Consider the following 24,436-nt stretch of genomic DNA (forward strand, 5'->3'; position numbering starts at 1 on the left):
AAAAATCCCTCATAAGGAAGGGTACAAACAGAAGGCTCATGCTATTTGCATAAGCATATGAGTACACAAATGGGCAACAAGCACATGAAAAGATGTTCAATATCATTAGCCATCAAGGAAATGCAAATCAAAACCACAAAACCTCTTCACAACCACTAGAATGACCATAACAAAAGTTGACAAGGATGCATAACTGGAAACCTCATACATTGCTCTTGTGAATGTAAAATGGTACAGCTTCTTTGTAAAAGAATCTGGTAATTTCTCAAAAGGATAAACAATAAGCTACCATATGGACCAGCAATTCACTTCCATTATTAGGTATATACTACAGTGAACAGACATCTGGATTTTTAACAATTTGTCCCGCGTCCCATGGCGTTTTTAAAAAGGCCCGAGTTTTGGAAAGAAGGCACAAGCTAGGGAACAGCAAGAGAACGGGAAGGGCATAATACGGTTTTCAGCTGCCAGGTGGCTATTTCGCCAGGATATGAGTTTTATATTATTTTTGTTAATTTTATGTTAAACTTTAATAATAATAAATGATTATCAAGAACTGCTTTTCAAAGTTCGCATTGTTGATCAGTTATTAGAATTCACCCACCATTGTTTGGACTTAATGAACAATGGCATTTTTTGGCATTGGCAACAACGGAAACATTTTGTAACTGTCTCTCAAACGATACACATCGTACTGCGTGCTAGTGCTAAACAAGTGACGTCAACAAATCAGCTATTCATATAACTTAGGTAATTAATTAATTTTTTATTTCATAAATGTATTTTCTTGAATTTAGCAGACAGTAAGTACTCATATTATATTTTATAATGGCAGCAAAAAATCTAGCGCTGGCCTTGAAAGTGACACTTATGACTTATGTTACGGCAAATTCAGAGAAAAAATAATACAATTTAGTATTGTTATTATTTAGAAAGAAATATAGGATTAAAATAATTTTAATAGTTCTTTTATAACAATCAAATTAATTTAATTTATAAACTAGTAATAAAATATGTTCATATAATTGTGTACCTACTTGCTGTGCTTTTAAGCAATATGTCTATAATAATTTATAATATAATTTTAAATTATTTTTTAGTTTAACATAATGAATAAGAAAAGAGGATGCAAATGCAACATTGATCTAAGAAGTGAATTTCCTTTTATTAAAAAAACCAAAAGTGATTACATGGTAAAATGTAAGAAATGTAATGGTGAATTTTCCATTTCGCATGGCAGGAAGAATATTTCAAAGCACTTGGATACACAGAAACATAAAATATATTTAAATTCTGTTGAATCTTCCTCCAAAATCCAGGAATTTTTTTCGGAAAACAACTTATGGACACGAAGAGAAGAAATTAGCATTAGCAGAAGGACTTATGTCTTTTAATGCTATTAATCACAATCATTTCTTCAGATCTATGGACTGTACATCACAAGTTGTCAAAAAGTTAATCAACAAAAAATTTGCCTGTGCTAGAACAAAATTCGAGGCAATTGTATGTAATGTCCTTTCCCCACATGCATTTTCAGAATTAAACAAAAATCTATAAAAAAATTAATTTTATATCCATATATTTTGATACATCTAATCATAAGGATATAAAGTTTATTTCCAAGCATTATTAAATTTTTAAATTCAGAAACTGGAATAAAAATTATAACCTTAGATTATTTAGAAGAGTGGATAGTACATTACAATGATATTGAACATTTTCATTGGGTTACATTAAAACAAGAACTTAATTGGCATGATGTGCAAAAATCATTAGATCATATTACTCAAAATTTCCCATATAATAATATTTCCAAAAATGAATTTTTAATGAGGTATCATTAAAATATATATTGATAAGAAAAAGGTTAAATCTTGGGCATCAGCAAAAATCACAATAGAAAACAAATGGTTAGAAACATTTCATCATTTTGAAACAAACCATGTTCCATACAACAATGCACTAAAAATTGTGGAATATTCGCTGTCCTTACCAGGAACTAGTATAGCGACTGAATGTGTTTTTTCTATGGTAAATAAAGTGTGGACATGAGAAAAATCACAATTAAGTGTTGAGACTTTGAAAGCCATTTTACGTGTGAAATATAATTTAACAAATGTGAAAAATTTCATGACCTTTTAAACAAGAGCAATCTACTAAAAAATATTCACTCAAATGAGAAAAATGCCAAATAAAATAGTACTATACATAATTTTAATGTATATTTATAAATTGTACTTATGTTGAAATTTGAAATATATATTACAATACTATTTTTGTGTTCAATGAAAATTTTTGTTGCTCCATATAGATCAAATTTTTAATCAAGAGCCCCCACCCCTCACTCCCACCCCGGGTCAATGGTGTCCCACTTGACCAATGTTAAAATCTAGTCACCTTAGTATATACCCAATAGAAATTAAAACATGTGTCCATATTATGTTATGCTCATAGCTACATTACTCATAATAGCCCAAAGTAGGAATATTGTAATGCCCATCAACTAATGAATACGCAAAATGTAGTACTACCATTCATTCCCTATCACTGCCTACCAGGAGACAAGGGGTGAGTGCCTATGAGGATACCAGCATATAATCGCCAATCAAATACAATACCACCATGTATGGAAGACAACCTAAAATTTCAGTACACATGAAGAAATAAGACTGAGTGGTTTAACCTTAAATTGTATTTAATTTTTAAAAATCATTTTATTGGGGGTTCTTCCAACAATCCAGACATAAATTATATCAATCATATTTCTGCATGTATTGCCATCATTTTCAATGCCATGTTCTACATGAGCCCTTGGTATCAGTTCCTTTTTCCCTCCCTCTACCACCCTTCGTACCCTCGTAACCCCTTGATAAAATTTTAAATTATTTTCCTATCTTACACCATCTGCTGTCTTGCTTCACCCACATTTGTTTTTCGTGGGGTGTTTTACGTCTATCATTGCGATCGGTTGCTCCTTTTCTCCACCTTCCCCCTACCCTCATGGTATCGCTACTCCCATTACTGTTCCTAAGGGGTTTAATCTGTCCTGGCTTATGTGTGTTGAGAGAGCTCTTATCTGTACCCATGTGCCTGTTCCAGTCTAGCCAGTTTTTTAAGGTAGAACTGGGATCATGGTAGTAGGGGGACGGGGAAGGGGGAAGCATTAAAAAACTAGAGGAATGTTGTTTCATTGGTGCTATACTGCACCCTTGCTGACTCATCCCTTCTTTGTGACCCTTCTGTGAGGGGATGTCCAATTGTCTACAGATGGGCTTTGGGTCTCCACTCCAAACTTCTTCCTTCACATCAATATGATTGATTCTTTTGGATCTTCTCATGGCTGATACCTGATCCCGTGGACACCCTGTGATCACACAGGCTGGTGTGCTTCTTCCATGTAGACTTTGTTGCTTTCCTGCTAAATGGCCGCTTATTTAACTTTAAGCCTTTATGATCCCAGATGCTCTATCTTCTTATTTTATTTTTCTCTTAAGAACAGTGAATAGTTGGGGTTTACTTCTTCTTTTCTACTTATCAGTTTGTTTTCTAAAACATCTTGTTAATAATGAAAATTTTACTTATTTCATCAGTGGTAGTTTGGGGTGTTTTTTTGTTTGTTTTTGTTTTTAATTCCCCATTTCTCTCTCCCTCCCTCCATTTCCTGGCAACTACTAATCTTCTGTCATAATGGATTTGCCTATTTTGAGACACTTCATACATGGGACCATGTATATGTCCTTTGTATCTGGCTATTTCACTATGCACAATGAATTCACAATTTTTGTACACAGTAATATGTATCAGACCTTCATTTCTCTGTATGTACCACATTTTGTTTATCTACTCATCTGTTGATGGACACTTGGTTATTTCCAGCTTTTGCCTATTATAAAACATACTCCAATGAGCACTAGTATACATGTTTCTGAGTTGGTCCTTTCAATTATTTTGGGTCTATATCTAGGAGTGGAATTTCTAGGCCTTATGGTAATTCTATGTTTAATTCTTTGTTTTAAATCATTTTATTGGGGGCTCATAGAGTTCTTATCACAATCCATACATCTATTGTGTCAAGCACATTTGTACATAAGTGGTCATCATTATTTTCAAAACATTCTCTTTCCACTTGAGCCCTTGGTATCAGCTCCCTTTTCCCCTTCCCTACCCTCCCTCCCTCATGAATCCTGGATAATTTATGATTTTTCTCATGTCTTATACTGACCGCTGTCTCCCGTCACCCACTTTTCTGTGAAGGGGGTTATATGTCCATCATTGTGATCGGTTTTCCCCTTCCCCACCTGCCCCTTCCTCTACTGGTATCACTACTTTCATTATTGGTCTTGAGGGGTTGATTTGTCCTGAATTCCCTGTATTGCAAGCTCTTATCTGTACATGCTCTTGGGTCTAGCTGGATTTGTAAGACAGAATTGGGGTCATGATAGTAGGGAGTCAGGGGAAGCATTTAAGAACTAGAGAAAAGTTGTATGTTTCTTCAGTGCTATACTGCACCCTGACTAGCTCGTCTCTTCCTTGTGACCCCCTTCTGTAAGGGGATGTCCAATTGTCTACAGATGAGCTTTAGGTCTCTGCTCTGCCCTCTTCCTCCTCATTCATACTGATAGGATTTGTTTTGGGGTTGTGATACCTGATCCCATCGACACCTCATGATCACACAGGCTGGTGTGCTTCTTCCATGTGGACTTTGTTGCTTCTCAGCTAGATGGCCGCTTGTATAGCTTCAAGCCTTTAAGACCCCAGACACTATACCAGGGCACCATCACCTTTATCCACCACATTTGTTTATGCACCCATTTTGTCTTCAGCCGTCGTGCTAGGGAAGGTGAGCATCACAGAAGGTTGGGGTAGTTTAATTCTTTAGGAACCACCTAAACTATTTTCCCCAGTAGCTGTACCATTTCCCACCAGCAAAGCACAAGGGTTCCAATCTCCATATCCTTGCCAATACTTGATATTTTGTTTTCTGTGTTTTTGTTTTGTTTTGAATAAGCCATCCTCATGAATATGAAGTGGTATCTCATTGTGGTATTGATTTATCTGGTAACTAAGGATGTTGAGGTTTTGGGGTTTTTCTGCCATTTGTATAACTTCTTTGAAAAAATGTATACTCAAGTCCCTTAACCCACTTTTCTGTTGTCCATCCCCCTGGAAGGGTGTTATAAGTCGATCTTGTGATCAATTATCCCTTTCTCCCCTACCTTCACCTTACTACCCTCTTGGTATCGCTACTCTCATTGTTGGTCCTGAGGAGTTTATCTGTCCTGGGTTCCCTGTGTTCCGAGCTCTTATCTGTACCAGTGTACTTGCTCTGATCTAGCCTAATTTGTAAGGTAGAATTGGAGTTATGATAATGGGGGAAGGAGGGGTGAGTTTGGCTTTTATAAACAATCTTCAAAAATTTAGATTGAAGTAATATATCAATGTTATATTATCAAAGTTGGTACCTAGTGTATTGTAGTTAGATAAGAAATATACAGTGTCAAAATGAGAAGCTGATAGCAAGGGCTACCAAGGGTTCAAGTTGAAAGAAAATGTTTTGAAAATGATGGCAACAAAATATAAATATGCTTGACACAATGGATGGATGTATGGATTGTGTAAGAGTTGTATGAGCCCCCAATAAAATTATACACACACACACACACACACACACACACATACACACACACATTGAAGTACTCAGAAGCCAGGATGATATAATTTACGCTCAAGCTGTTCAGAAAAGGTAAGGTCTTATTTTATATGATAAAAAGAGCAAAAATAATAATGCAAATAGGGTAAATAACACATGAATGTGGGTGAATTACATCTCAGTACAAATAGAACAAGAAAAAAAATAGAACAAGAAAAAAGTTACTAAGAAGGACACAAAATTAGAGCACTGAACCTAACCAAAGATAATTAAGAGTTGTAAAATTTGGTATTCCAAACTATGGGAACAAACACACAAAGTCCAAAAGAGAATTTTGAATATTTAGATTTCTAAATACCCAGAAAATGAGAAGAAAAATTGAAGTGGAATAATTTTTATCATCTAACTACAACCTCCTGACAGTCTATGTCTTCTTCACAACCATCCTTTCATTGTGGGTCATACCAGGCTAGCCTCAGGAGCATCTTCCCCGATCATTTCCCCACATTCAATTAAACAAATTGTTTTACAACTTCAATATCTTTCAGGAATATTTCTTTCCACTTCCTAACCTTCTCTGAAAACTGGCTCTTCCTGAAAGGCTCCACTAATATTGTAGCAAATATCACTTGAATGTTGTTCATTCTACTCTTATCTCTCCTGGGGCTCTGATCTTCCTGAGGCCTTCATTTTCCTACAAAGCCTTATTTTCTTTCATCCACCTTTAAAAGTGCTATTTCCTTGGCTATGATTTCACTCTATACTTTCATCTACTGCTAAACCTTCAAATAATAGCTATATCCTGATCCCAAAACAAAGTTTGTCGCTTGTGGATCATTTCTAAACTTTTGACTGTCCAACAGAAGATTCACAGAAATTTATTCAAAAAAATATAATGAGTACATAGCATGTACTCATACTAGACCAATCATAAAATAAAGAATCTGAATCATTAGGTCTGAATTGGGGCCTAGAAGTCTACATTTCTAACAGTTTCATGGTGATTTCAATGCTGCCAGTCTACTCCAAAATGGCATGAAATCTATTTCTGATATTATGAAGGTTACTGTTATAAATTCATTTTTTTAAAATCTTACTGCCATCAAGTCAATTTTAGCTCATAGTGACCCTATAAAGGCAGAGTATAACTGCCCCTGGGGGGTTTCTGTGACTCTAACTTTACAAGAGTAGAGAGCCTCATCTTCTTCCCTCGGCCCACTACTCTTCACCATAGCTCCTTATAAATTCATAGAAACTTTTATTAAATGAAAATATTAAAATATGAACCCCTTGTTTCTTGATATACCCTCCCCATCTAGGTTTATATATTTGGGAAGACAGTATTCATCTCTCTGGCCCTTCTTAGGATCCTGCCCTAGTGATGTAGTGGATTACTCTATAAGCTGGAATCTACTCAATGGCAGCAAGTTTGAGAGTTTTAACCCTTCTTAGAGAACAACAAAACTCCAATTCTGGAAAAGTAACTATGTAAACTTGAATTAGCAAAGCACAAAAATGGAAACATAAGACTGAAGAGAAAAAGCCCAATAAAAAAAAAGGTCTGATTCATACTTGTACCCAGAAAGCATTCCAAAGAGATGAGGAATAAAGGGTTCCTATGCCAAGAAGTAGTAGTCAACATTGAACCACTTCAAGAGGTAGCATATGATCAACAACCGATTGTACTGAAGGGAAAAAACCAAGTTGCACTGAAGGCATTAGTCAAAAACAAGGCTCCAAAAATTGACAGAGTATCAACTGAGAGATGTTTCAATGAAATCAATGGAGTGCTGCAAGCACTAACTTGTCTATATGTAAAGACATTTAGAAACTAGCTAGCTTCCTGCTAACCAAATGGAAATCCCTCTGTGCCCATTCCAAAGAAAGGTGACCCAACAGAATACAGAAATCATCAAACAATATCATTAATATCACAAGTAAATTTTTGCTGAATTATAAAACAGTTGTAAGCATTATATCAACAGGGAGCTACCAGAAATCCAAGCTGGACACAGAAGCAAACACAGAATGTGATATATCATTGCTGACATCAGATGACTCTTGGCTGAAAGCAGACTATATCAGAAAAATGTTTGTGTGTTTATTTATTACACAATGACTCTTAACAAATTATGGGTAACATGCAGAATGGGAATTCCAGAGAACTTAATAGTGATCATGCAGAACCTGTGCATAGACCAAGAAGCAATCATTCAAGCAGAACAATGTTTGAACTCAGGAAAGATATGTATGAGGGTTGGACCTCTGCACCAAATTTATTCAATCTATGCCGAGTAAATAATCTGAGAAACTGGACTATGTAAATAAGTACAGGGCATTAAAGTTAGAGGAAGCTCATTAACAATCTTTAATATGCAGATGATACAACCTTGGTTGCTAAAATGGAAGAAGACTTGAATCACTTACCAATGAAGAACAAAAGACCAAAGTCTCCAGGTGGATTACAGGTCAATGTAAAGAAAAGAAAATCTTCACAATTGGACTAATAGACAAACAAAAAAACAAAACTCACTGTCATTCTGACTTATCTCAACCCTACAGGAAAGCCTCCTCTTTCTTACACTGATCCTATGGTGAAGTCAAACTTCTGACCTTGTGGTTAGCCATGTAACTCAAAAGTCACTATGCCACCAGGGTTCCACGATCAACAGACAACATCATGATAAAGAGAGAAAGAAAAAAGATTTCATTCTATTTGCACCCACAATCAATGTTCCTAGAAGCGGCAGTCAAAAAAATCAAATGACATTTTGTAATGGGTCAATCTGTTACACAAGATCTATTTAAAGTGAACAGACTGTTACTTTGAGGGCTAAAATGTCTGACCCAAGTCATGACATTTTCAGTCACCTCACATGCATTTTGAAGTTGAAGATGGCCCTGCTTGATACTCACCTACAGCAAAGTGTGGTGAGGAAAGCAGGCAGTGACTGGCTGTCAATCAGAATAGTGTCTGGGGTCTTAAAAGGCTTGTATTCAAACAAGCAGCCATCTAAGCAAGGAATCAATTAAGTCCACATGGAAGAAGTGTGATCCAAAGATGACAATAACAAAACCAAATGTGACAAAGGGGAAGGTATCAGTGCCTAAACTGCAAACACCCAATTTGTAGAAGGCTATGAAGGACAGTAGGGGCCAAAAAAATCTGCAGTGTATCTAGTTCAATTAAGCCTCGACAGATCCCCACTAGCCATAGACAAGGGTCTCAAACAACTTCACTATCAGATAGGGATCATTGTAATTGTGATTATAATGGATTGAACCTGGTACTTGGTCAGTTGACCTCCCTTCTTGACCCAACCTGAAATTCTTCTAGATGCAGGTATTTCTTGCTAATTCCATGACAAAAATTTCTTCCCTGACCTTATAAATATTCACAGTGGCCTCTTCTTTCTTACTATTTATTTGTATTTTTATTATTTTATCCCTACCACTTTGTTTTTTATTGTTTCTGTTGGGTTTCCCAGTTTGTGAAGCATAGAGTAGATGCATAGATAAGAACTGATGCAAGGGATTATATGGGAGGAAGGGGTGAAGAGGGGGGAAGAAATAATGTATATGGGAGGGAGAGGGAGCACTAGAACTGATGATGATTACACAACTCATTTTAAAAGTTATTTAACCATAGTGGGGGGAAATAAAGCATTCTAAAACTGAATATGGTAATGATTATACGACTCTTCTTGATATGAATGAACTATTGAATTGTGTGATATGTGGATTAAGTGCCAATAAAACTTCAAAAAATAGAGCATAGCTGAAGTTTAAAAAAAAAAGTTGAAAAGTGACTAAAGAAGCCTGGAGAAGAACTGGTTCTTTTATATTGTGTTGTTGGTAGTGGATTTTCAGAAGAGTAAGGAAAGCTGGCTTAGAGAAGCACAGCCAGAATTCTCCTTAAAAAGGAGAATGGTGAGACTTTGTCTCATATATTTTGGATATTTTATCAGGGCAGACCAATCCCTGGAGAAGGACATCATGCATGCCTGTGAGTAGATAGTTGAGAGAAAAAGGAAGATGATGAAGTAACTGCCACAAACACAGTAACAACATTGAGGATGGTGCAGGACAGTACAGTGGTTCATTCTGTTGTGGTCTATGAGTCAGAGCCAACTAGATGGGCGCAAACAAGGACAAGAGTCCTTCCCTGAGCATGGGATTCTATGGGTTAGATGCTGGGCTGCTAACTGTAAGGGTGATCATGGCAGTTCACACTCACTAGCAGGTATCCAGGAGAAAAATGAAGCTGTTTGTTGCCATATCAATTTACAGTCTCAGAAACCCTAGGTTGGATCACTATGAATCACAATCAACTCCATGGATCTTCCTGATACACTAATTCATCCCAAATGTATCAAAACAATTACTACATATGCTGTAAATCCCTGGTGGTGTAGTGGTTTGTGTTGGGCTGCCATCCACAAAGTGGCAAGTCACAAAACCACCAGTCGCTCCTGGGGAGAAAGATGGGGCTTTCTACTCCCATACACAGTTCCTGCAGGTGGGTGACTATTAGTTGGTATCGATTAGATGGAAGTGAGTTTTGTTTGTTTTTTGAGTGTTTACTGAGTGCTGGGGGGCCCGTGAGTGACATAAAGGATTAAATGTTCTACTACTATCAAAGGTTGGCAATTTGAAAGACAGGCCTGGAAATCTGTTTCCCAAAAGATCACGCAGTTGCACTCTATGTACATGAGTTTTCCCCTGTATTAACTAATTTAATCCTCACAACAATCTTATAAAGTAGATCCTATTATTATATCTATTTTACATATAGAAAAGAGGCATAGAGTTTAAGTAACTAGCCCTATGTAACCCAACTAATAAGAACAGGAGCTGAGATGTGTCCAGTCTTGCACCAGAGCATCCTCTTTATTAGTAGTAATAATACATATAAAGTATCAGTCCATATTTGAATACAATCAAGTAGAATGGTCCAATTGCTACCGAGAGCATCCTTTGAACTTCACTGACTGCTTCATACTCATCCCTTAAGTTAATATTCTGAATAAATATAACAATTAGGGAAATCTTAAAAGCATGAATATAAAAATGAAGTGTTAATATTACATGGATACCATGACCAATGATTATATGGTGTTGCCAAAGACAAGAACCTTCCCCAAGCAGCTTACAAAAAGAGAAAGGTTTTCTTCTACACTCAGCATCCTGAATCCGAATTTCTAAGCTACACTGGCAAAGTCACTTTCCCTGTGTTAAAATCACCAATTTACAGTGTATCCGTTACAGTAGCACTAGATAACTAAAACATGAAAAGTGAATAAAAACTTATATGGAAATGCTGTTGAAAATTGGTGGGAGAGTAGTCATGATATGAGAACTGATTTAACTTCAGGTGAGGACAACAACCATGAGCAACCTAAAGACTGTCATGAGATGGAGGCGAAACATACTTCCTTTCACTCTAACTTTTTTACCAATTTAAAACTAGTCATCTTTCCCACAGGATTATTCTCTTCTAGGTTCAATCATTGGCCAACAATATTGGCACCTCAGATGCTAAACTTCTTTCTGAGTATGTTTGACCTGCTGATTCCAAAAATGGCACCAGTTTCCCCTATCAGTTCTAAGTTTTGAGATACAAAACACATGCTATATACCATTCTCCATTCTGCTCGACCATAACAAATGAGGATATTTGAATGCAGTGTTCACTAACCTGAGAAAATCCACACTGGTTTTATTTAAGGTAGTCTGTGTTTTACTAAATATTTAGGTCAAGATGTACTTTCACATAGTGTCCTTTGATACAAAGATATATTTGAACAGAGCAAATTGCATGAACTTGGACTTTTCTCCAAGTATAACTTTACCTTTATCAGGAAATGAATAGCAAGCAGTTCAGATTTGTTACCTATAAAAGGGGCCAGAAATAAGAGCTTCTGTAAGGAAACTTAATGGCAATAGTAGGTTATATGTTTGACTGATGACCACAAGGTCAGCCAGTTGAGCCAGCCACTCTACAAGAGAAAGATGAGATTTCTTGCTCCTGTAAAGATTTAAAGCCTCAGAACCCACAAGAAGTTCTACCCTGTTCTTTATGGTCACTATGAGTTACAATAGACTAGTAGTGAGTTTGGTACAACAAATAGTGATTCAAATGTTCTGAAACCCAAAATGAGTCTATCATGGCTCAACCTCCTTTATTAAAATGAAAGCGTTCATCTTGTTATAACATGGCACAACATTTCCACCTGTGCACAGAAGCCCTTTAAAAAGTTAGAATTTTTCTTATAAAGAAGCTGGCATCAAACTCATTTATGAAACCTTTTATATTAATTATCCATTGACTTCTATATATTAAAATGTATTCTGAAATGTCTGCCACATAATTTGAAGAAAAATTTAGATCTTAAAAATATTTATTTAAAGTGCTATCAAGTTTTACATTTTCAACACTCTAAATTACCCTCACATCTTGTATTTTCCTCTCTTCTCCAACTGTTCTGGCTTTGTAGTTACCTAACTTGTAGTTTCTGTAATATATTAAACAGGCTCCTATACCAAAAAGAAAAATCCACTCTCATGAAGTCTAACTCATAGTGACCCTATAGGACAAAGAAGAACTATCCCTATGAGTTTCCAAATCCTTAAATCTTCTAAAGGCTGCAGAGTGACTGGGAGATTCTAACAATTGACTTTATGATTGGCAGCTCAATATGCAACCAACTACCCTATATACAGCTTCCTTGAAAGTCCCTTAATACCTAAATCTATTTCAAATATGTCTTACATTTTTGCCTTATCCTGTAATTTGTGGGCTTAAATTCTTCTCATATTTTAAAATCATGATGATTAATTAATAAACTAGTAAAACATAATAGCTGAAAACGTAACACCATACCTAAAACTATTAGAGCTGAAGTGGGCTATCCAATGCCATTTCCTGAATCAGCACCCCAAATAACCCCAGGAACAGACCCAGGAAAAATTGTTGTTAGGCTGTGTAATCCATTGTAATGGCCACACAAAACTCATAGACCACACTTACAGGTAAGTGGTTTATTAAGGAAATCACAGTACAACTCTGGATTAAAATCAACCAGCTATAGCTCAGGATCAAGATCAGGGAGCAAACAGGCAAAGTCTGTTGGTCTCTTTGGTCTGCAAAGAAGATATCACATCCATCCCTTCTTCAACACAGAACTGCGCTCTCAGCTCCTCCTATTCATGCCAGCAAGCAGGTCTGTCTTTCTATGCACACCCTCCTCCCTTTTAGTCATGCAGTCCTCCTGTCCACCTCCTTAGGACAGGTTTCTCTGCCTTGGACTTTCCTGACATTACCATGGAATGATACTGAAATCCTGCTGGACCTGTTACTACCAGCTCTGCCACAAGGGTCAGTTCCAGAACCTTTTAGTAGGTTCCTTGTCTCTGTGGGGTTGGCTGCATACAACTCTGCCAGTTTCAAGGCATAACCCTCCTACTAAGGCCAAGAACTGACCAATTCCTTCTTGGTGGGCCACAGAGACTTCATTTACATAATGGGTCACAGATACTTCATTTGCATATCCTATTGTGACCAATCCCTGAAAAGTAGATACTAATCACAGTACTGGCTACAGCCTGGGACCATACAAAAAGCATGGAGTCATCAAGTTGTTTACAACTTATCCAAGTAATGTCAATCAACCTGGACAAAAGTAACAAGCTCTCTGGAGTAGAAAACTGTGTTATGTTTATGTTATTCAGCATATAATGTATAAAGAAGTAACTTATGATGCAAACTCATAAAGGGGAAAGAAGCAATTCAAGGATAGAATTTTTGTATGTCACTGAAGCTAAATGGCTATTCATTTAAGCTAGGTTGTTATAAATTCAGGGTGTTAAATGTCGCCATAGAAAACACAAGATAATATCTAAAAAATATATACGCAAAAGGGGAAAAGGAAAGGAACCAAGATGGTTTGTCACAAATAGCTTCAAAACACAAAAGGCAAAGTACTAAAGAAAATGAGGGACTGAAAATGTATAGGGTGTATGCAAAAGAATACAAAACGGCATAAATCCTTAACAATACTTTAAATCTAAATGGCTTAAGCAATCCAGTCAAAATGCAGAGATTGGAAGAAAGAAGGTGAAGGGTTTCCATCTATATGCTGTCAGACTACAGGCACATTTGACTCAAGGACATGCACACTTTGAAAATGAAATGATAAAAGAAAAATACTCCATGCAGACAGTAATCAAAAGATAACTAGGGAGTTTACTAATATTAGACAAAAGGACTAAGTAAAATATATAATACCCAATTCTACAACAGGTATTTCAATACATCACTCTATAATACCTGAACACTTAGCCAAAACATCAATAAGGATAAAGAGCATTTTAACCCTATAACCCAAACAGACTTAACAGACACATATACAACAGCACAATCTATATATTCCTCTCCAGTGTACATGGATCATTCGCAAAGACAGACCATATGCTAGGTCACAAACAATTCTCAATAAATTTAAAACAATACATTTTAAAAGGTTGATATCATCCAAAATTGTTTTCTCTAACCACAATGGAATCAAACTAGAAATCAGTATCACAAGGATAACATATTAAACAAATCAAAATATTTAGTTGAGTGAAAATGGAAACACAACATACAAGTATTACTTATAGGGCACAGTGAAGGCAATATTCAAAAGGCAATCAATAGCAAGAAATGCTTACATTAAAAAATAAGTCTTGCAGCTTGCAGTTGGATTACACTTGGATAAACTCATATCCACAGTACCTTAAACTCTATGCCATTGGGTCTCTTGGCTTTAGCGTCATCTAGTTAGAAACCTCCAAACCATGAGAGCCAAGTGGAGGAAGAAGAGAATGTGCACACTGAAGCGCAAGAAAAGATGAGGCAGAGGTTCAAGTAAACCAACCGCGTGCACCCTCGGAAAGCACAGCTACAGGAATTATGTTGTGACTGAGGCCTGGACACTGGTATAAGTTATTGACTGCATGCTACCAACTGTGGATCTAGACAGTGGTTCTCCACCTTCCTAATGCTGTGACCTTTAATACAGTTCCTCATGTTGTGGTGACCCCAACCCATAAAATTATTTTTGTTGCTACTTCATAACTGTAATTTTGCTACTGTTATGAATTATCATATAAATATCCGATATTCAGGTTGTATTTTCATTGTTACAAATTGAACATGATGATTAATCACAAAAACATTATGTAATTATACATTGTGAAATATTTATAATTACAAATAAATGGAATTTTGTCCTGAAGCATAGTGTAGCATGGGTAACAGTCTTCACGCCAGGTACTCGTATGTGGGCCTATCTGCATGTGGGCAGACCCATCTGGAGACATATAGAGGAGTGGTGTCTCAGTTCCTTAAACCATCAAAAAGATGTGTTTTCCGATGGTCTTAGGTAACCCAAGTAAGGGTCATTTGACCCCCCAAAAGGGGTCGCAACACACAGGTTGAGAACCACTGACCTAGAACTTCTATCACTATTCAATCACTGCGAGCACCAAAGAGACCTCCTTGCTCACACCTAAGTAGTCCAATTTTGATCCTTTACCCCAGGCCTATGACATTCTAGACTAGATCTATTCTCAGTTGTGGTTCAATGGAATGTAAAACAATAATTATCTCTTGTGCTGTCTTAGCTGAAAAATCCAAAGAAACCCTCTATGCCATTGGATAAATGATTGATGTTATGTTATCAGTGAAATTGTCTTATACATCAGGATATTGATTAACAAGGTTTTTCTTTTTTGTTTTATTGGGGGAGGGGTTATTGTTGTTCCTGTTGGGTTTTGTTTTGGTCATAATATGACTACTAAAGTAAACTAGAGTCGTTCATAACCTGTGGACAAGCAGATGGATTCTGGGCTCCCACATAATTCTATCCCCAAACCAAGAACAGTGAGTTCTTATAACATGGCCCTGCTCAATACTCACCTTCACGAAAAAATCATTGAAGATAAGGGTGCTACAGTAAAGTGTGGTGAAGAAAGCAGATGGTGCCCAGCTATCAACTGGAATGGTGTCTGGAGTCTTAAAGGCTTATATTCAAACAAGCAACCAACTAAGTGAGGTGTCAACTAAGTCCACATCTAAGGAGCAAACCAGCCTGTGTGATCCAAAAATGACAATAACAAAATCCAAATGTGATGTGGATGAAGGGAAAAGTATCAGAGCTGAAATGGTAAACACTCAATTTGTAGAAAGCTGTGGAGGATAGTGGGAACCCAATATCCATCTGCAGATTAAGCTTATGGCAGATCCCCTCTGGCCACAGGGAGAGTCTCGAACAGCTTTGCTAACAGACAAGAAATTATTATAAACTTGATTATGTTTGACCAAGCTATGGTATAATGTGATACTTGGTCCACTAACCTCCCTCTTGACCCAACCTGAATTTGTTCTAGAATTAAATAGCTCTCACTTGGTTTCAGGACAGAAATTTTTCTCTGGCTTTTTAAATATTGTTGGTGATTTTTTTTCTCTTACTGTTTATTTTTATCTTTATATACATTTCTTCTGTTTCATTTTGTTTTTGTTTTTATTGTTTGTTAGGTTTCTCAGTTTATGAAGCACAGAAGTGGATAGAGATAATACATGATGCAATGGGTGAGAGGGTGAGGGTAATTGGGGAACAAACAATGAATGCAGGAAGGGGGAGCACTAGAACTGATTGTAATGATGTATATACACAACTCTTTTTTAACCTTAAGTAGGACTTAACTATGGAAGCATATTAAATGTGAATTTTATATCAAGAAAACTACTTTAAAAAAAAGGGAAAAAAATCTAAGTTTACCAATGATTACCATGGGTGAAGAAGGAAGAGTTTTTGCTTTTGAGTTTATGTTGTAATGAAATAATTTGGAAAAGGATATCAATAAGGGTTGCACAACAGAGTATAATAAATGACATTAAATTATACACATAGAAGTTATTGGAGAATGTTTTGTGCATATTTTTGCCACAATTAAAAAAATAATTATACTAATAACAGTGAGTATAAGGAGGATGATTATGTTCTAAAATTGACTGTGGTGATGATTGTACAACTCTTGTTGATATGATTGAAGTACTAAATTGATATGTGGATGAAGTGCTAATAAAGCCATTTTAAAATAATAAGAAAAATATTGTCTCAAATTAATAATCTCAATCTATTACTTGAGGAAGCAGAAACAGATGAACAAAGTCAAAAGCTATTACAAGGTAGAAAGTAACAAAGATCAGAGAAGAAATAAATGAAACAGATCATAAAAAAACTAAGTAAGCAATCAACAAAAGCCAAAAGTTCTTAGAGAAGATCAATAAAATCAACAAAACTTTAGCTAGATTGACAATACAGCGAGAAAATGGCCAAATAACTAAACAAACCATAAAGAAATAAAATGGATTTAAGAGACTCCTAGAACAATTGTTCACTAACAAATTACATACCTTAGATGAAGTGGGCAAATCCCTAGCAACACATAAACTACCTAAATTATCTCAAGAAGAAAGAAAATGTCAATTCAATCAACCCCTGAAAAAAGATTGAATCAGTAAGCAAAACTTCCCAATTAAAAACAAAAAATTTTAAGTCCTGGACCTAATGGCTCCTCTAGGGAATTATATCAAAATTTTAAAGAACTGACATAATTCCAAAGAGTAGAAGAGTAGGGAACCTGTCCTAATTTCATCTATGGAGTGGCATTATCCTGATAGTAAAGCCAGACAAAAACACAAGAATCAAAATTCTTCAACAGAATTTAGCAAAATGAATCCAACACCTTAGCAAAGGGATTCTATACCATGAACAAGTTCAATTATTCCAGAAATGCAAGAGTGGTTTAACATTCGAAAATAATCTGTGTAATAAAATGCAAAAATGGAACAAAAGAGTCACATGATCATTTCAAATTCACCTGATAAAGGCATTTTTAAAAATCCAAACTATAGAGAGACAGTAACGAGATTAATGGTTCCTTGGGGGTATGGCAGGAGAGGTTGGGAGAAACTGGGAGCTAATAGTAGTAGTATAAGAATGAAAAAAATTTTTCTAAAACTAATTATGGTGATGACTATACAACTCTTCTTGATATGATCTAACTACTGAATTGTATGTGAATTACATACCAATAAAGCAGTTGGGGGGAAAAATCCAAAATCATGACAAAAACACTCTAACACTCAACACAAGTTGCTGACCACGAAGTTGTGCACTGAGAATGTCGGAGCCAAGCCGGGCTGATCAGGACAATCGCGGACGTGCAGCTCGCCATTTCACCAACGTTCTGGGCGTGTCGCTCCTCTTCTTGCTTGTCGTTCTCAATCACTACATGGCCATCAATAATCCTAAAAAGCAGGAATGAGTAGTGCTTTCTCAGCCCCAGGGCTCCAGGACATAGTTTGAGGCAACATGGAGGGTGTGAGGGCCCACCCTCACCCTTCACTTCATCCCTTCTACCCATCACAACATACAAAGCAACTACACCTGGGGTTTTCCAAACAACTTTTTTTTCCCTCAAGTCTTCCAGCCCTATGGAACAAGAAGCTGCCACTGAATAGGGCCCACTATAGGGGCTGCTGGCTTTTCTATACCCCACTTCCCAAATATAAAAATATAGATATATTGGGAAAAAAACACTCAACAAACTAGGATAGTAGGGAAATCCCTAAATATGATAAAGCGCATTTATGAAAAACCCAGTTAGCATCATACTAAATGGGAGAGTGATTGATAAGATCTTGCTAAGATCTAGAACAAGACAGAGATGCTCAATTCCACTACTGCTAATCAAAATTGTACCAGAAGTCCTAGTCAGAGCAATTACACAAGAATAAATATATCCAAATAATAAGGAGAAAGTTAAGCTATATTTATTTGCAGATGACATGATCCTATTTACAGAAAATTCCAGAGAATTCACAAAAAAGCTAGTAAGGTAAGATGAATTCAGCCAAGTTGGACATGGTCAGCACAATATAATCAGCTGTGTTTCAAAACAGCAGCACTGAACAGGAAAGAAAATTAAGAAATTAATTACATTTACAATAGCATATAAAAAAACCTCAGGAAAATAAATTTAACTAGGGAAATAAAAGACTTCTATATGAAAAACTAGAAGACATTGATGAAATAAATGAAGAACAAAAGAAAGCATTCAAACAGCCAACAAATACATAAAAGAAATGTTCATGATCATTAGCATTTAGAGAGATGACAATCAAAACAACAGCAACAGTAATATATCACCTTACCGAGGCAACAATACCAATGTTTGCTGGGGTCTTAAAAGCAGCCATTTAGGCTGACACAGAGCAGGCAATGTTTCATTCTGCTATATGTAAGGACTCTATGAGTTGGAATCAGCTCAATAGCATTCAGCAACAGCAACAATAAAAAGCTGCAACTATCAATCTCTATCAGCAAAGAAGAATGAAGAAAAATAAAGATTCGAGGAAACAATTTATCTGAAGGGTGATACAAACCATAGCCTCCACTAGCCAAAGACCAGAACCAGAAGGCTACTCAATGCCAACATCTCTAATTAGGATCACTATAGACGATTCTGGACTTTGACTCTGATGGCCTTGTTTTAATTTCCCTCAGCTTGAACTTGCATATGAGCACAAGTAACAAAATATATTTAATAGTCAGCCATATTATATTTCAGTTATCACAAAACCAATTAGTCAGACCTCATTAATATGCAGAAACCAAATAAACAAAAATAAAAGTAGCCATCTCTATATTAGGAAAAACAGTAGTCATCGCTATATAGGATCTCTATATTAAGAAAAGGTTTCTAGTACTTCTGGTTTAGCCAGCTGTTACTGGTAGTTTAGTATAACTAGAGATGGTGAAATACTAGATCAGAAATTACCTTTATATTTTATTAAAGAAATAAGTTATTACTACTAATTCGTGCTTTTACTTCCTTCTTGCAGCTAAATCACTTAAAGCTCTATTTAATTCCTCATTTTGATCAGTCAACTGAAAATAAAGGAATATTTATCATCCTAACATTCTTTTCCTCAAATCAGAGCTGTAAAAAATGCAAATATGTGTGACATTTATCTTCTAAATAATAAATCATGTTTTTCACAAATACCCTTGATAAGAAACATAAGCTTAAGAATGCTTCATTCATTTTCATTCATATACATTATTTTTGCTATAAAGTATTGAGAATATTTTGCTTAAAAACTAAATACTTAAATAATTATCCTATTAAATGTAATAACAAATGTTATCAAAAAGCACATGACAAAGTTAAAATATTTCATCAGATTGTAAATTCTAACTACTTGAATAAAAAGTGCTAACCATGGTGTTCTCTGATTGACCCCTATTAGTAGAAATGTATTCTAAATTCTGGAGCCATTAAATCAGCTTTCACTAACCATGATACAGAAACCAGGGAACCACAACAAAAAAATTCCCCATAAAAGTATTTGCGAATAATCAGAAATTATGTCTAGATTTTAAATATAAAAATAAAACAATTTTATTAAATATATTTTCTTAAAATCATAAGACATAAAATGAAAAATTTAGTACTATCCTGGAGGTTATGATGTAATCTTAGATGTAAGAAAATATTTAGAAAAAGCTACCAAAAAAGGAAAAATATAAATATGAGAGGGTACCAAGAAAGGAAAAAAGCTCCGCCGGGCAGAGCTTTCATAGTATGCATTTTTCCCTCTAGGTGAGCACTGAGCAACTCTCTCTGCATTAGTGCACCCAGTGGCATCCCCTTGGAAGGTTCTCTCTGGTCAGAGTGAATTTTTTCGTGAAAGCAGTTTCACTCAAACCTCTAAAAGAACAGCGTGCATCCCAAATAAAAAATATTTTAAAAAATAATAACAGCATGCAGCTGTGAAATTTTGTTTTCTGCTCAGGAAAAATGCTGCAGAAACTGTTGTGATTTTGAACACAGCTTACAAGGCAGTACTATGGGTAAACTCAAATGTACAGGTGATTTTCTCATTTCAAAAAAGTTGAAATGCTCTTTTTTTTCCTCCACTGGAATGACTTCTCCAAAGCATGTTCATCATGAGTTACACTAATGCCTTCCAATGCCCCAACACTCACCTGTTTTGTGAGCATCATCTCAATCCCAAATCACATGTTATTGACAAACTAATCTATCAATGAAAACATTACATTAGCCAATCACAACAAAGAATTTAGATATGTTACTAACATTTAGACAAAAAACTATGCTGTTTCCAGCAGGTAGTTTCAGTTGATTCTGAATCAGCAAAATGAAGGTGTGCATACTAATTTTTTCTTTGAAAATGTGTGTTTTCTAAAAGAATGCTTCACAATCAAAATAAAAATTTCAAGAATTAGGAGAAATATTAAATTAATTAAAACGTATAATATTTAGGTTGAAATATTCATGTGATTTTTTTTCAAAACTAGTCTACCCAAATTAACGACAGTTCCGTTTTCAGATTTCAATCCATTTAGACATTAACTTTTGTTTTTTAATCATTTTATCAGGGGCTCCATACAGCTCTAACCACAATATATAAATTTAGACATTGACTTGTCTACTCATATAAGCAGTAGTTTCTTCACTGACAAAATTAACTGTTTTGAAGACTCCAAAAATGCTAATAATCATTCCTAACTGATAGCAATAAATTCATTTTCTTTTTAAAAATTTCTCAAGTTAAAATACAGAAAGCTTAAAGGTATAAATTTTAAACATATTCCTTTCAAAATAAATAGAAGTACTACTGTTTCTTTACATTGCTTGCAAATATATAAATGGAATTGAAAGAACTAAGATGCAAAAACCTTCTCCTTTACATAGATTATTAATTGTTAATGGATGAAAAACAATGGCTTAAAGTAAAATGTCCTGACTTACCATAACCCTGTAATGTACCTTTGGTAATCCTCTTAAATTCTCTTGCCTAACTCCATGTAAAGGCTTGACTGCATCCCCACAGTCCCTCTTCTCAATTTTATGGGCCTTGTATTTGACCTTTTCGATAATGGACATCCCAAGAAGGGTAGTGTTCTGGGCAGATTTCAGTGGAATAGCAAAAATTCCATTAGTGCTTTGCTGAGGATCAGGAGTAATATTCCCTGTCAGCTTAATGAAAAATTTAACACATGGCTCATAAAAAGGACACTAAAAATGACATTAGTATTTTTAAGTCAATAACAAAATTGTATTAAACCTGGATTCAAAATTCAAAAGAGGGAAAAAGTAGCAAAACAGCAAAGGGTAATGTTCTCAACTCATTTTAAGATGCCAACATTTATCCTGATACCAAAGGCATATACAGACATCACAAAAAACAGTGTACATAAAACCATTGTGGAAAGAGCTGTGGTACGTCTGAAACAACTGGGAATAGAACTTCCATACATGCCAGCAGCACCTCTGTTGGGTATATAACCCAAAGAAGAGCCACAGCATAGACAAACATATGCACGCTCATGTTCATTACAGCATTGTACACAATAGCAAGAAGTTGAAAAAGCTCCAAAGCTTTTGAGGAGAAGAATGGATAAAGAAACTGGTGCATACACAAAATGGAATACTATGCCTTGTTAAAACACAATAATGGAACCACAAAATACCTCACAGAATGGATGGACCTGAAGTTAGTCTATCACAAAAGGGCATATATTGTATGAGATCACTACTATGCCATGACAAAGACTGGCATACCAAAGGGAACAACAGACTCGGGAGGTTTCCCAGTGTGTGAGGACAAAGGTGGAAGATGAATAAAAAAACTGAAAGCTAACAGGTATATACAGGTGTGTACATGAGAACAGAGGTCCATAAATGGAGAAAGCAAGCAGCGGAGAGGGAGAGAATACAGAGTGGTGATTGGTGAGTGGTTTGAACTGTTGAATGCAGAGTTGATAATCTGAAATGTAAACCCTGCACCTAAATCGTTAACAAGAAAAAGGTACCATATATAGTCAAGTATAAGCTGACCCAAGTATCAGCCGAGGCACCTAATTTTACCACAGAAACGGAATTCAAAATGTGCTGAAAAACTCGGCTTATGCATGAGTATATACAGTATTTGCAATGACTAAAGCAAAATTAAAAGCTCTAACAGAAGTAGGAAAAAATTCTAATTAGAAAATTGACAAAATATATAAGCAGCTATTTCACCAAAGAGGATACATAAATGGCAAATAAAACCCATTGCTCTGGAGTCTATTTTGACTCATATTAACTCTATGGAACATAGAACGACCCCATAAATTTCCAAGATTTCCATCTTTACTGAAGCCAGCTGCCTTATCAAATTGATCCATGCAACAACTTGGGTGAATCTTGAGAGAATTATTCTGAGTGAAAAAAGTCAATCCCCAAAGGTTACATATTATATGATTTAATTTATATTCAATTCTTGAAATAACAAAATTTTAAGTGGTCCTAGAGATCAGCAAGAGATAGAAAGTGGAAGGTAGTAAGATAGCTATTGCTAAAGAAAAACAGCAAGGGAGATCCTGTGGTGATAGGACTGTTCTGTATCTTAACTATATGGATTCAGTATCCTGAGTATTATATTGTACTATAATTTTTCAAGATGTTATTACATGATATTGCTCTGTTATTTCTTACAGCTGCATGTGAAACTATATCTCAAATAAAGTAAAAAGCTGTCTTTCTTAAAAAAAAGTAAGTCCATAGAGCACTATCCCTTATAACCATAAACACAAAATTCTTTTTTAAAATGCCATTAAATGGACTCTAGGAATGTATAAGGAAGGATTACATAACACTGTAAACATTTGGGTATACCCAAAGAGTTCAAGAGTAGTGCATCAAGCAAAAATCAATATAGTAAACGATATTAATAACAAAAATACATGAGGAATAGATGTGCAAAGAGCATATAGCAAAACCCAACATGTTCATGTCAAAAATACTGAGCACACTAGAACTTCATAGTTTGATTAAGAGCATCTCCAGGAAAAAATAAAAATCCTGAGGCATCTAACAACAAAAACAAGCATCTTACTTAATGGTAAAAAGACTGAATTCTCTCTTCCTAAAATGTAGAACAAGATAAGTATGTCTACTCGGGAGGTTAGGAAAGTAAAAACTGTAAAATTTACCTAAATTAGGAAGAAGCAAAACTATCTTAATTTTCAGATGACATGATCCTAATGAATTCACACACACAAAAAACTAAACACAATTCACAAGGATTTTTTAAAAGGATTTTTAAAAGTTTATTGTTACAAGATAGATCAATATATAAAATAATTGTATAATTATATTTCTATATGCTAACAAACACAAAAATAAAATTAAGAAAACAATTCCATTTACAGTAACACCAAAAAGAAAAACACTGGCAGCAACCGGTTACTCAATACTATTCCATTATGATTATTCTACAAAACATTAATTCTATTACTAATAGAAACTTGAGTTGGCTCTATAACTTTTACAATAGCCTTGTGAACTTCCCTGTATTTGTCCCATATACAAACTTATGCCTATGTTCCAGAGTCCCTCTAGAGTATATACTTTGCTGCAAAATTGCTTTCTCTAAAGTTGGGCTCCAATTGATAATTCACTCCTCACAACAGTGCATGAGAACTCTCATTATTCCATATCACCAGTATCCAACCAAAAACTCACTGCTGAGTCAATCCCAACTCATCACAACCCTATAGGCAGAATAGGCCTGCACTTATCAATTTATAAAACTATAAACCTTCACAGGAGTATAAAGCCTCATCCTTCTCCGACAGAGCAGTTGGTAGTTTTGAACTGCTGCCC

At 35.5% G+C, this 24,436-nt stretch overlaps 1 protein-coding gene across 1 annotated transcript in view; it reads right to left on the reverse strand.

The window, feature by feature from the left end:
• PIK3R3 (phosphoinositide-3-kinase regulatory subunit 3) overlaps positions 1-24,436 on the reverse strand; it is a 111,403-nt gene that overhangs the window by 57,179 nt on the left and 29,788 nt on the right. The gene's annotated exons all lie outside the window — the stretch shown is intronic.

This window comes from Tenrec ecaudatus, chromosome 1 (assembly GCF_050624435.1).
Source record: "Tenrec ecaudatus isolate mTenEca1 chromosome 1, mTenEca1.hap1, whole genome shotgun sequence".
Classification (NCBI taxonomy): Eukaryota; Metazoa; Chordata; class Mammalia; order Afrosoricida; family Tenrecidae; genus Tenrec; species Tenrec ecaudatus.